Source organism: Fukomys damarensis, unplaced genomic scaffold (genome assembly GCF_012274545.1).
Source record: "Fukomys damarensis isolate Sample0158 unplaced genomic scaffold, DMR_v1.0_HiC HiC_scaffold_3, whole genome shotgun sequence".
In the NCBI taxonomy this organism is placed as follows: domain Eukaryota; kingdom Metazoa; phylum Chordata; class Mammalia; order Rodentia; family Bathyergidae; genus Fukomys; species Fukomys damarensis.
The window spans coordinates 41878524-41890482 of NW_022900915.1; positions in this window are offsets into that span (position 1 = coordinate 41878524).

The following is an 11959-nucleotide window of genomic DNA, read 5'->3' on the forward strand; positions in this document are numbered from 1 at the left end:
TCTGCCTTGGAAGTGCAAGGTCCTGAGTTCGATCCCCAGTACAAAAAAAAAAAAAAAAAAAAAAAAAAAAAAAAAAAAGAGCGAGAGAGAGAAAGAATGATTTAAAAAAAATCAGAACAGACTGTCTTTTGGTTCGAAAAACAGCTTTGCAGTGCAATGTTAAAAATTTCTGTTGGGATCTTGGTTTGTAATGCATTTTGACCCAGAGAGCGTTTTATCTCTGTCTCAGTAACCTCCTCTTATCAGTGGGCTGGAGCCTGCTGTCTGCCTTCAGGTACCTCTCCAATAGGCACAGCAGCCAGCCCTCCTTTGTCTATCAAACACTGCCCCCGATTTCCTCGGAGGGAGGAACTGTTCTGGGTGTTTACTCTTGGAGGCAGAGGAAAAGCCCTTGCTCCAAGATTGAGCCGCTATTTCCTGCAGGCCCTTACCCACCCTGCTGCATGGTAAACAGTGACATGCACAGAGCTGTTCACGAGTGCACAACCTGGCGTAATTCACTGCAGTATCTGCACTTTAATGTACCTGAAAGTAGATTTAGAAGTAGGGATTAGATACGAAGCACCACCTCATGACTTTGCATGAATTTGCCGGGTTTAGGCCGGTTTTCTTGTTGTGCAGAAAGCAGAGAGTGTGTGTTCATGGTGGCAGAATATTTTGCTTAAAATCTTTTAAATTATGGCATGAAGAATTTGGGCATAAATCCATTTCAAATCATGTGCTGTCTCAGGGGTGGTCAATATAAAAAATGTGCCCAAAATGTCATGTGGGTCAATTTTAAGATGTCTTTCTCCTACCTCCTTTATGATTTTATTCACTACCACCTATAAAAACCTACCTGCAAAATCCCACCACATGCCTGTCCTAGTGGCACCTTCTTGAGAGCCAACACAATAAAACCCTTTCTTCTTATACAGCAAAATCAGTCATCACTCCGACATGAGCTTCCTTTCTAATTCTCCCAATTCAAATCTCATCACACCTTGAAAAAAGATCTGGGTTCTTGACATTCTCTTTTTATAAGGTCACCCATCCCAGGGATCCGCTCTGATTTTTAGTGTCCCTGTCTCAGGCTGTATAGGAGGTAATGGAAAGAGTCTAAATTGACAAAGATGGCCTAAAATAAGGACGGAGAGCTTTAATATTTATTGCAATTTATTATGTGCAGGCACCAAAAGAAGACCATCTATTTATCTCATTTAATTCTTATAAGAGGCTGATGGGGTAGATATAATTTCACCTCTGTGTTAAACATGAGGAAACCGAAGTACACCAGTATAAGCACCCTGTGACTGTAGAAATGGGCACAGGCCATGAACTCACACCGGCAGAGCTCGGATCTCACATTCCCAAGCTGATGTGCAGCTCTTGGGTTCACTTACTAAACAATCTGCGTTCCTTACCAGGCTGAACCCTTGGAGAAGTTGGGAGGTAGACAATAGCAAAAATTAAACCATTTCTTTTCATGCCTGACTTTATTTACAAAATCAGTTTGTACCTTAAATGTGCACAGTTTCCCCACATTACCTGCTGGTTTCGCATAACTAGGATTCACAGAACTATGTGCCATAGACCCTATGTACTAGGATGTTTGGGGCTCTCCTCAGAGGTAAGACACTCAGATTTTTCTTTGTTTTTGTATTGTTTTGTTTTTGTTTTTGTTTGTTTGGTTGGTTTTTTTTTTTTGTACCTGGGATCGAACTCGGGTCCTTGTGCTTGCAAAGCAGGTGCCAGAATCACAGAGCTAAATCCCTGGCCCTCAGATTCTTCTTTTGAAAATGTTGACCACAGAAATGTTTCAAAGCAAAAATCTGGACATGGGATAACACAGATTAAGCCAAGTGTGCTCATTGGTTGTGACTTCTTGCAGTGGGCACTGAGACGATCAGCAGGAGCCCAAGACATCAGGCAGCAGATGTCAGAGGGAGCCAGGGTGTCAGATCCCCTGGCCTGCATCCCTGCGCACTGAGACAAGACAGGCCTGTTTGCAGACAGTGCTGCTTGGTTCCTCCTTATCCCTTCTGGGCCAGACTGCAGACTTCCTCCTTATCTTTCAAAGTTTGAGAAACACAACAATGGCTGTGGCCTGCCAGTGACTGTTTTTCTAGCTTGAACCCAGTACCAAAGGCATCTGCCTCATGCTCTGGGATTTCCTGGTCTCCCACCCCCGGCCTCCTTTCCACTGCCAAAGTCATTCATATTGAGTAAAGCAAAAAGTACCCCAAAATCTTTATTGCACTTCTCTTTGAAAGAGAACCCCCATCTCATTCAGGGTTTTACAAGAAAAATAAACACCTTGAGCTTCATCTTCATCTGGTTCATCCAGTGCTGAGTTTGGGACAAAACTAAGGGTGGGGGATGAAAGGGCAATAAGATAACACAAATTATAATGCAGAGAAGTATAAGGAAGCTTGGTTCACACCCATGGGCTCGAAGTCCTCTGAGGGCCCCGAGGAAGAAGAAATGAAGCCAGCCAGGGAAAATTGTTCCATGTCCAGAATAGCAACACCACAGAAGCAATAACAATGATTTATTGAACTAGGCCTTAAAGAATAAGCAAGAAGCTTACAAAAAAGGGGAGAAACGTTTATTCTAAAAAGCAAGCACAACACATGGGAAATCAGCAAATGAGGGTGTGTGGGAGAAAGAGCGGACTCGGGTGATAGAAAATAAACTGGAAAGGTAGAATCATCCAGATTTGGAACAATCGCAACACCCGCTTCAGGACTGTGGGAATTATCCGGAAGCGAACAGGGGCTGGGGAAGAATCACAGAATGCAGGTTTCACGGTCACGACAGAGGACAAACCAAGAGGGTCTGAAACAACATGAAAACAGGCTTCCCTCCCACCAGATAAACCAAGATTCAGCAGTGCTCTGATACCTTGCGGGAGTCCCTGACTCCTTCCATCCTGTGGCTCTTTGTCTGAAATAGGTGGCGTCAAATGGCGGATGCAGCCCCGAACAGGACCTTCTCTCTCCAGTCGGCAGGAAATGAGCTCACCGATCAGAATCCAGACCTATCCATCCCCTCAGACAAGAATCTGGCCCCGGGATCACATCTAACTCCAAGCGAGGCAGGGGAAACATTTCCTTCAGCTAAGATGCCTGTCGGAGCAAAGAATGGGACAAGACATGCTAGAAAATGGCCAGCTACCAAAGAATGCAATTAGTGTTAACTTCGTTTGGAAACATTTTGTTAAAAAGTGAGCAGAAAAGGGGAGGATCTTCAATTAAGAGAATATTAAGCAGGCTGGATGGGGCAGATGAGCCCAGTGGAAGCAGTCACCGTAGCAACAGTGAGCGAGCAGAAGACCGCGTTGTAAACTGTACATCACCCGGCCCTGGAAGCTGGCACATCAAGTACCCAGGCAAGTACCGCCCAAAGCACGGATTTCTGCCCACATTGCTAAATCCCTCCACTGAGCCGCAGCGGCTGCCAAGAGCCACCTCAGGCCATCTTCTTTTGAGATCCAGTGTTAACTCTTGCTCGCTTCTGGTCACCATGGGCCCTGCCACTGTTCCTTGCTGCTCAGTGGCACAGTGCCCTCCTGAGCCAAAGCATACCCGGGGTGCAGGCCAGCTGGGTGAGCAGGTGGAGCAGGGAGAGGTGCTCGGTCGTGAGTAGCAGCAGCATCGTGCTGTCATGGTTGTTCCCTTTGGGGCAATGAACTCTAACTGAGTGATTGTAGCCAAACGGTTACTAACATTTTTATTTTTCAGACAGACTGATCTCATACACTGTGAATTATGAACTCCTAGAGACATTTGTTCATGTTCTTTAGTGTTCGGAGGGAAAAGCATAACCTTCACCCAGCTGTCTGATGATTCCCAAGATCTAAATTAAGTGTGCACATTCATGTTTCACTGCTAATATTATTTGGCTATAAGTCAAGAGTTCTTTCTCCTCTTACGTGTATGAGAAAAGAAGAATGGAAAGCACAGACACATTAAGGTTGCTTTATACTTTTATCTAACTTTTACCAAGCCTTAGTGTATATTTTTCTAACTAATGTGCTTGCATTCATAATTCAGTGACTGGTTTATCTCATCCAAGCATCTAATAATATGAAGTATGTTAGAAGCCACCACTGAGAGGGCTCCTGTCCACGCTGGAGCTCACCCTCTCTTCCCTTGTGGAACAGTTTCTGTTGTTCCTATTTCTATGACAACCTGTGGGATAATTTGGCAGAGGGTGTTCTTATCCTGCTCCTCTACAGAAGCTGTTCTTTGTGTCTAGAATGTCCTACCTCTCTCTTTTGTTTAAATCAGAAAGCAGCCTCCTTGCCCTTAAAGTCCTACCCCAAAAGTTACTTTATCTTTGGGTCAGGTAAACGGAACAGTCAGAAGCTTTGGACAAACGCAGTGATTTCTTGGTTCAGGAACTCAATTCTCTCCACAATTCTGGTCTCAAATCAAGCCGGACAGAACCAAATCAAATGTCCCCATAAAGTCAACATTGACTCTAACCATGGAAATTGATTCAGTTTTTATCCGACTGGGTTTGTGACCACAATCATGGAAAGGATCGTTTGTGAACCCTCTTCCCTTCACTGAACAGAATGTTGTTTCGAGACTTGTCACCGTCAAGACCCACAACTTCTTTGATGTTTTAAACTTTCCCTTTTTCTAACCACAGTTTCTTATTTTTCCAGATCTGCATTTCCTAACCTTTCCATATCTCCTTGTTATTCTCAATGAAGTTCAGAAGAAGGAACTCAATGTAGAATGTAGAAGGGATTCAAGTGTAATCTAGAACCAACCTACCAATGGTATTGAATGAATGCCCCTCTCCTCCATTTCCACACAGTGTATTCAGCACACTATCCTGTAAGTCTGCTCTTAAACTGGTCCCGAAATTTGCCTCACAAGGCCTGATGTAGCTGGACTAATGTCACTCCAGGGGAACACTGCAGTGCTCTTTGGATCACTGCTATCTTGTTCATCTTGTTCCTTACAGACTTATCTTGCAGGGTTTTTTGGAAATTCTCCTGTCTCTGCTTGGCCTTCTTCATCTCCGTTGCTCTACAGTGTTGCACTGAAATGAATATAAACACTCTCTCCAGTCCCTCAAGCAGATCAAGAGATCAAGAGCCCTTTTCTCACAGCAGAAAGAACCAAGGACTTGAGGGCTCCTGGCCACTTCAGCTCCAGCTGAGCGCTACCAAGGCACATTTAAAAGCAGCGCCTCCCTTAGCCAACTCCGGCCCTTCTGTCTCTGCTCAAAATCTACAGACCCATCTGACACACATTGCTCCGGATCCCTCTATCATTCGTCTTCTCCATTTGTTTTCTCCTGATCTTAAACTTCATCATGGAATTATAATGTGGAAAAACATCAGACCTAAGCCTATTCCTATTAATTCTGTGGCAATGAAAAGAGAAAATTTATCATATCTGTGCCTTGATTGCCCCATATGGTAAATGGGAATGGTAATAACACTGCATTAATTGCAGTTTCTTATAAGGACGATGTACAAGCAGGGGTATAAATATGCATATTCCCCTACTGGATATCCTGGCAAGAATCTCCACTGTTTGATGAGCAGTCCTCAATTTTGAAATCTTGAACAGAGCAGTGATCAGGAAACAAATACCTCTGCCTTCCCTGGACTTGCAGTTTACTAAAAATGCATTTTTTTTCTTGGAACCATTTATTACTATTAATAGTTCTTAGATCCTCTCTGAAATTTATGTTTGTTAGTCTAGTGTATTAGTCAGCTTTCCCACTGCTGAATCACAACACCTGACAACCACAATTTAAAGAAAGAGAAGTTTCTTTTGGCTCATGGTCTCAGAAGATTCAGTCCATGGTGGGTTGGCTCTAAGGCAGAAACATCATGGCTGAAGGATGTGATGGAGCAAAGCTGCTTAGTTCATGGTGGGCAGGAGTAGCTTGTGGGATTAATGCTAATCAGAAAACTGGCTAGGGCCCATATGTAGAACACAACAGGAGGCCTCCGTGTCCTATTTGAAAACACCCACAAATGTGTTTACCAATCATTTAGAAGAAATTGATCTTAAGGTTTTAGCTTACAAAAATTTGGGGACAATAAGTACACTATCTGCAAGAGAGATCAGAAAGGACTCGGGGAAATATGGGTGATGGGCCAGGGATTTAGTTCAGTGGTAGTGCCTCCTGCCTCGCAAGCACAAGGATCAGAGTTCGATCCCCGGGACCAATCAATCAATCAATAAATAAATAAATAAAAATATCTCGCAAGCACAAGGATCAGAGTTCGATCCCCGGGACCAATCAATCAATCAATAAATAAATAAAAATAAAAACAACAACAAAAAAAACCTGAAATATGGATGATGTAGTACAAGGTTAAAGGTGGTCTGTTGGCATAATTCCTTCTACCATAGAAATCAGTCTTTTCCTATTAAGTCTTTCAACCTATTAAATGAGGCCTCCCCACTATGCAAGTCATCTGTCTTCTGACTGTATAGATTTAAATATTAATCTCATGTTTTAAAAAGGCTTCGCCAAAACATTTAGAATAATGCGTGTCCAAATACCTAGGTACCATGTACTGACCAAGTCGATGCATAAAGTTCACCATCATAAAAGCACTTTGTTTCAACTTGGCACCCATGGACACCTCTCCAAATCATACTTCCCTCCGAATAAACACAACAACAAGATTATACATCTAGATAACTAGGAAACTACACTATCTGCAAAGGCACTGATCCTTTGCTCAAAACATGTAAAGTCCTTGGGTGATGTGGACTCTTGTCTTTGTATAACTTACATAGTGTGATGTAGAATTAACATACATTCCACACACATAACACAAAGGCACGATAAATACATACACATACTAAATATACACGCACGCTAAAACCAAAACAAAGAAGAAATACTTGACAAGTTTCCTTTCTCTAACTAGTTGTGGGGTCATTTTTAACATCCTACTTTGTACCTATTTCTGCGTATACTTTGCCCTCATCTGGTTATTATTCTCTACTTTGCAGAGTAACTTAACCTTTATTCTTCAAGGGTTTGATCTGTTAGTGGTGTTGCACAAATTGGATTGCCATAGGTTTCAACTTACTTTAGTCCCAAGGGTCAAATCTCCTGCATTCCAGACATACTCTTGAGCAATTCCAATGTGAAACAGCCATCAAATTGCCCTCGGTGGTCAGGGTCAGTCCCTCAAGTGACTTCCTCTGCCTCTTGATTCAGAAGTCTGAGGAGCCTAAAAGGGCTGAGTGGTAGTCAAAGCTTTTAGTTCAATGATATCTTTTATTTCCTGGTAGAAACATTTTTCCTAGATGTAAGACCTCTAGGTTAGAATAGCATAAGGTCAAGGAGAAGGAAAAATATTTTGCTAGTGGGTCCCTAGGGGTAACAGTGACTGGGGTAGTTCCAATTTTTACTCCTTGTTTTCTGGACTCAGAAATCCTGTCTACAAGGAAATAGCACTACATAGTAGATGCCAATTTAGAGCCTTTATGGCCTCCTGTGAAATCTTTCCCCCAAAAGGAATTGACTCTTAACTGGAATTGTAGCTACCTTCTGAGGCCATTTCTCACTCCTCTAAGAGAGCTACTTCTGCGTAAATTCTGTGAGCATCAGCCCAGTGCTAACCAGAAACTTTGATAATAAATTTTATTTTTTGTTGTAATATGACTTATTTCCCCCCTCTTTTATTAATTTGCAAGTGATGTGATTTGGTAAATGCGCATAGTACTAAAACATTGCAGTGTGAATCTCAGTTAATTGGAATAAAGTCAGTTAGACTACAAGAGGAAAAAGAAACCACAAGAATTTAGAATCATGCAGTCCACTGAGCATTTTTTAAAAAAGAAACAGCAAAACCAGGCAACTTAAAGGAACTTCATTTTTTTCCAACTGGAAAATTTTGAATTCTGAGGTGTTTTTCCAATTCAGTATACCATTTTGAATGTACATTTGGCTTACTATGTAAAATAAAATAAAAAGCAGAGAATATTCAGTTTCACAAACTGTGAAAAAGAAATGTATGCAATTGAAATTCATCAATGTGTGTGACTTAAAGTCATTAAGTCATTTGCATTAAATAATCTCACTTTTTCATAAAAAGGACTTCATTGTGTAACCACAGAAGACTCTATTAATACACCCCCTTTCTCTCCTAGAAATTTTAATTCTAAAGGTCACATTCTGCAAATGTTTCCTACAAAATAAATGGAGACTTTTGTGAACCAAAGCAAACTAAGAGACCCTCTGATGTCAGAAAAAAAAAATCTATAAATTTCACCAAAGGGTGGGTGCAGTGTATACCTATAAATACAGGGTAGCAAATATGAATTGCAAAATCAAATAAACGCACTGTGACTGACGACTCACACAAAAACATTTTAAACACTGAGGTACCTTTTTTTGGAGGGTTAGCCACAGATATTTTCCATTTAACCACAAAAATGTGTGTGTGTGTGTGTGTGTGTGTGTGTGTGTGTCGGGGTGGGGTATGTGTGAAGTGACTAGAGCTAGAACATTAAAAGATCAAGAAATATTTAATAAAACTGATGGATCTGTTTCCTTTTCAATGGAATAGCTAAATTAAAAATTACCAATATCTAGAGGACACCATCTTCTATCCCCATGCCCCAGGTAACAATGTCATGACAGAGGAGTCTTGATAAAGACCACACAGCCGATTAGTGCTATAAAGAGGGTTGAAATCAGGTCAGCTAACCGCGAGCCCAAGTCTTATCCTCACACCAACACAAGCACATAATGAAAGAATGCAATAAGGGAAAGCCCCAAAGCTCACTGAACTGAAGTTGACAGCTGTTCTCCAGTCATTAGTTTAATGAGAAAGTGCTACATTTCACACAAAGTCTGCTTTCAAATTTCATATAACATTTCCAGAAACCTAGCCTTCAGGCTTTGTCTTTTCTTGCTCCACAGGGTGAAATACTGTGTTCCTGAGCCTCCTAGAAAGAGACCTCTGTCCCACTACCAACCAGGCTGTCACTTCTACATGGTTCAGTTCTCCTTGAGAATTAGCAAACTCTCCACATTAACATGTATGCACCCAGGCACCCTACTGCTTCTCAGCCTTACACTGTATTTCTACAAATTAAAAGTAGACATGGCAGACACAGCTTGAAAAGAAGCACTCTGTGGGCTTGCAAAAGAAGTCATGATATACGCTGCATGTGTAAGGCAAGGGGAATACAGCCTTACCATATAGTTTAGGTATCCGCTAGGAAGATTAAATTTACTGAGATAGCTCATCTCTAGGGTTTCTAGCATGGAGAAATACATCCAGACAGTCTTAAAATGAAGATTCCTCAGTGAAATGAGCCAAGTTTCTATTTCATTTATTTCATATAATAATGTGTCCGTAGAAGACCAAAATCAACAACTCTGTTGGCCTTCACTTCATGTTATCTATGGTTTTGATCTTTCTCTTTGCTGATTTGTGCAATTCCTTCATCATTTTATCATCATTTTCATTGTATCTGTAATAACTGAACAATTCTTTTCTTAACTATACGTAACAAGTACATGTTTAAATGTATGAGGCATGATTGACAAACATGGTGAATGTTTACATTTTTAAAATTATTAGAATAGAAGACACATTGCCATGTGTCCCATTCAAGATACTCCCACCTCCGGTGTCAAACACACGCAGTCTTTCTTGTCGCTTTCTGAATCAGCTCTTGAAGTACTACTTCCCGACTGTCGTGGCTACCAGCATATCCTGAATCAATCGAAAAATTGAACTTTACTGGTCGTTTTGACTTTGGGGAAGAGCCAGCAGTCACATGGAGCCATCAGGTGGATGAAGACACACGGCAATGTTTTCACAAGCCGGCCTTTCCCTTGGAGAGTGCACAGCAGCAGCATTCACCACATTCTGAGTCACACCTTATAAAGACATTGACTAGTAATTCTCTAAATTCATATATCCACCACTTGTTTGATGACCCTTCTAGAGAAAATGCCCCTGGATGATACGAGCTGAAGTCTACCAAAAATTGATGTGTACATGAATTTTAATTATGCAAATAATGTGATTTTTTTCCTATAGAAAGCTTTTACTTTTCCTACAATTTCCGCTCTCCCATTCATTATATGCTTCCATATAAATGTCATGTTTAAAGGAAAATTTAGCTTATAATTTACCTCTTTTTAAAAATTCAGAATGCTGTCTCTTTCACTCACAGCAGAAATGACACATTCAATCTGATTCCTGAGATTCTCTAATCATTCAATAACTTAATCAATTATTTCTTTTTAGGTAAATCACGCGGGTAGGTAGAAGTGATTGTATTGTTTACAGTTAAATAATTCCTCTGTCATATTTCTCAGCATGGAATGTCAATAGGTAAAAATAACTAAAGGAGAATTTGACTCACTGTTTGCTAACCTGAATCTTTTAAATAGAAACTGTCGGCTAATCAGAAATGTCCAGTTTTTAATATACAGTAACTGTTGCTAATGCAATTCTTCCCATTCCTACAGGGCCTGTTATGTATAGAGAGCCTTAGTCTTCAAAATGCAATGCAGTGCTATTGCCTTCAGTTATGTGTTTCTAGTGAAGGCAACATTAAATCAGTACATGTCAAAGGTTTTAGTTTATTCATTCTCTAAACATAAAAGAGTATTATAATCTTCATTAAAAAGTCAATACAGTATTACAAAAATCTTACAGTATGATTAAATATCTCCTTACATTCAATTATGCAGCTCTCAATTATAAGAAGAGGACGGTTTCATTAATATGTAGGGTGCAGCAGTAAAACTGTTGAGATCATACCTCAGTGTTTAAAGAAGTCTCTTAAATAGTGGACTATTTTCCTTGCATGTCATATATGTCTACCACCCCGACATGAGAGTATTAAACTGCAGTGGTTAAAAGTTCCATTTCTCAGGGAATTTAATGATCAATTGTTCGGCTGCCTGTCTCGCAAGCTCAAGGTCCTGATTTCAATTCCCAGTGTCCCCCAAAGAAACAGAAGCCAGGGATTTAGCTCAGAGGTTGCTCTTCCTGCCTCGCAAGTGCAAGGGCCTGAGTTCAATACCCGGTACTAATAAATAAATAAATAAATTTTAAAATGCTCCATTTCCCAAGTGTGGTGGCTTTTAAATTGCTGGTAGATATTTCACTGGTTTTTCAAGGTACAGACCGTAGACCATCGTATTGCTCATTATTTTCCATTTTTCAATGTAATTCATTTACTTAATGAAGGAAAATAATAAGAAGAAACTGATTAAGGTTTCCCGCAGAGCACTGCAAGCTCAATTTGAGTCTCTGGGAAAATACTTTTCCTTTTTAAAAAAATTTCTTGAGACGTAAAGAATATTTCAGGCTTTGCTAATTGATTATTGAAACACCTCCATATTTGCCACCTGGGTTTTTATAACTTTAAATTCATATAAAAACAAGACAAGAAATCTCAGTTGTATTTTTCTTGATGTTAATATATTTTTAATGTAAATTATTGTTACCAACTCTATGCATGAAGCTAATATATTAATTCTTAGTTGCACAAAACAGTCTTTAAGAGTAGTTACATATAAACTAGTGTGATATGTATATTTACCTGAAATTTTTTCTTTTCTATAGCTAACATCAACTATTTAATTACATGATAAGACACATTACCAGTGTGCAATGCTTTATATCCAAAGAGATTTTACAAAGCCTCAGACTATTTATCTTCCTTACTGGGGTCAACAAAGATTGGCAGGAAGCCTTTTCCATATTTTCAGAAAATACTTAATGAGCGATAATTACATGCTAAGCAGTGAGGTCATTAGAATTTTTGGCAAAAAACAATGTAGTTAATGGCCTCAAGAGATCAACAGCAAGATGTAGGATAGGCTATGTAATTTGCAAGTCCCATGTCAAATGAAAACTCTGGGCTCAATGTTTTAAAAATAACAAGGACTTCAAATCACTACCAGAGAGCATTAAGCAAGGGTAGAGTTGCTTTGCATGTGGGGCTTGGAG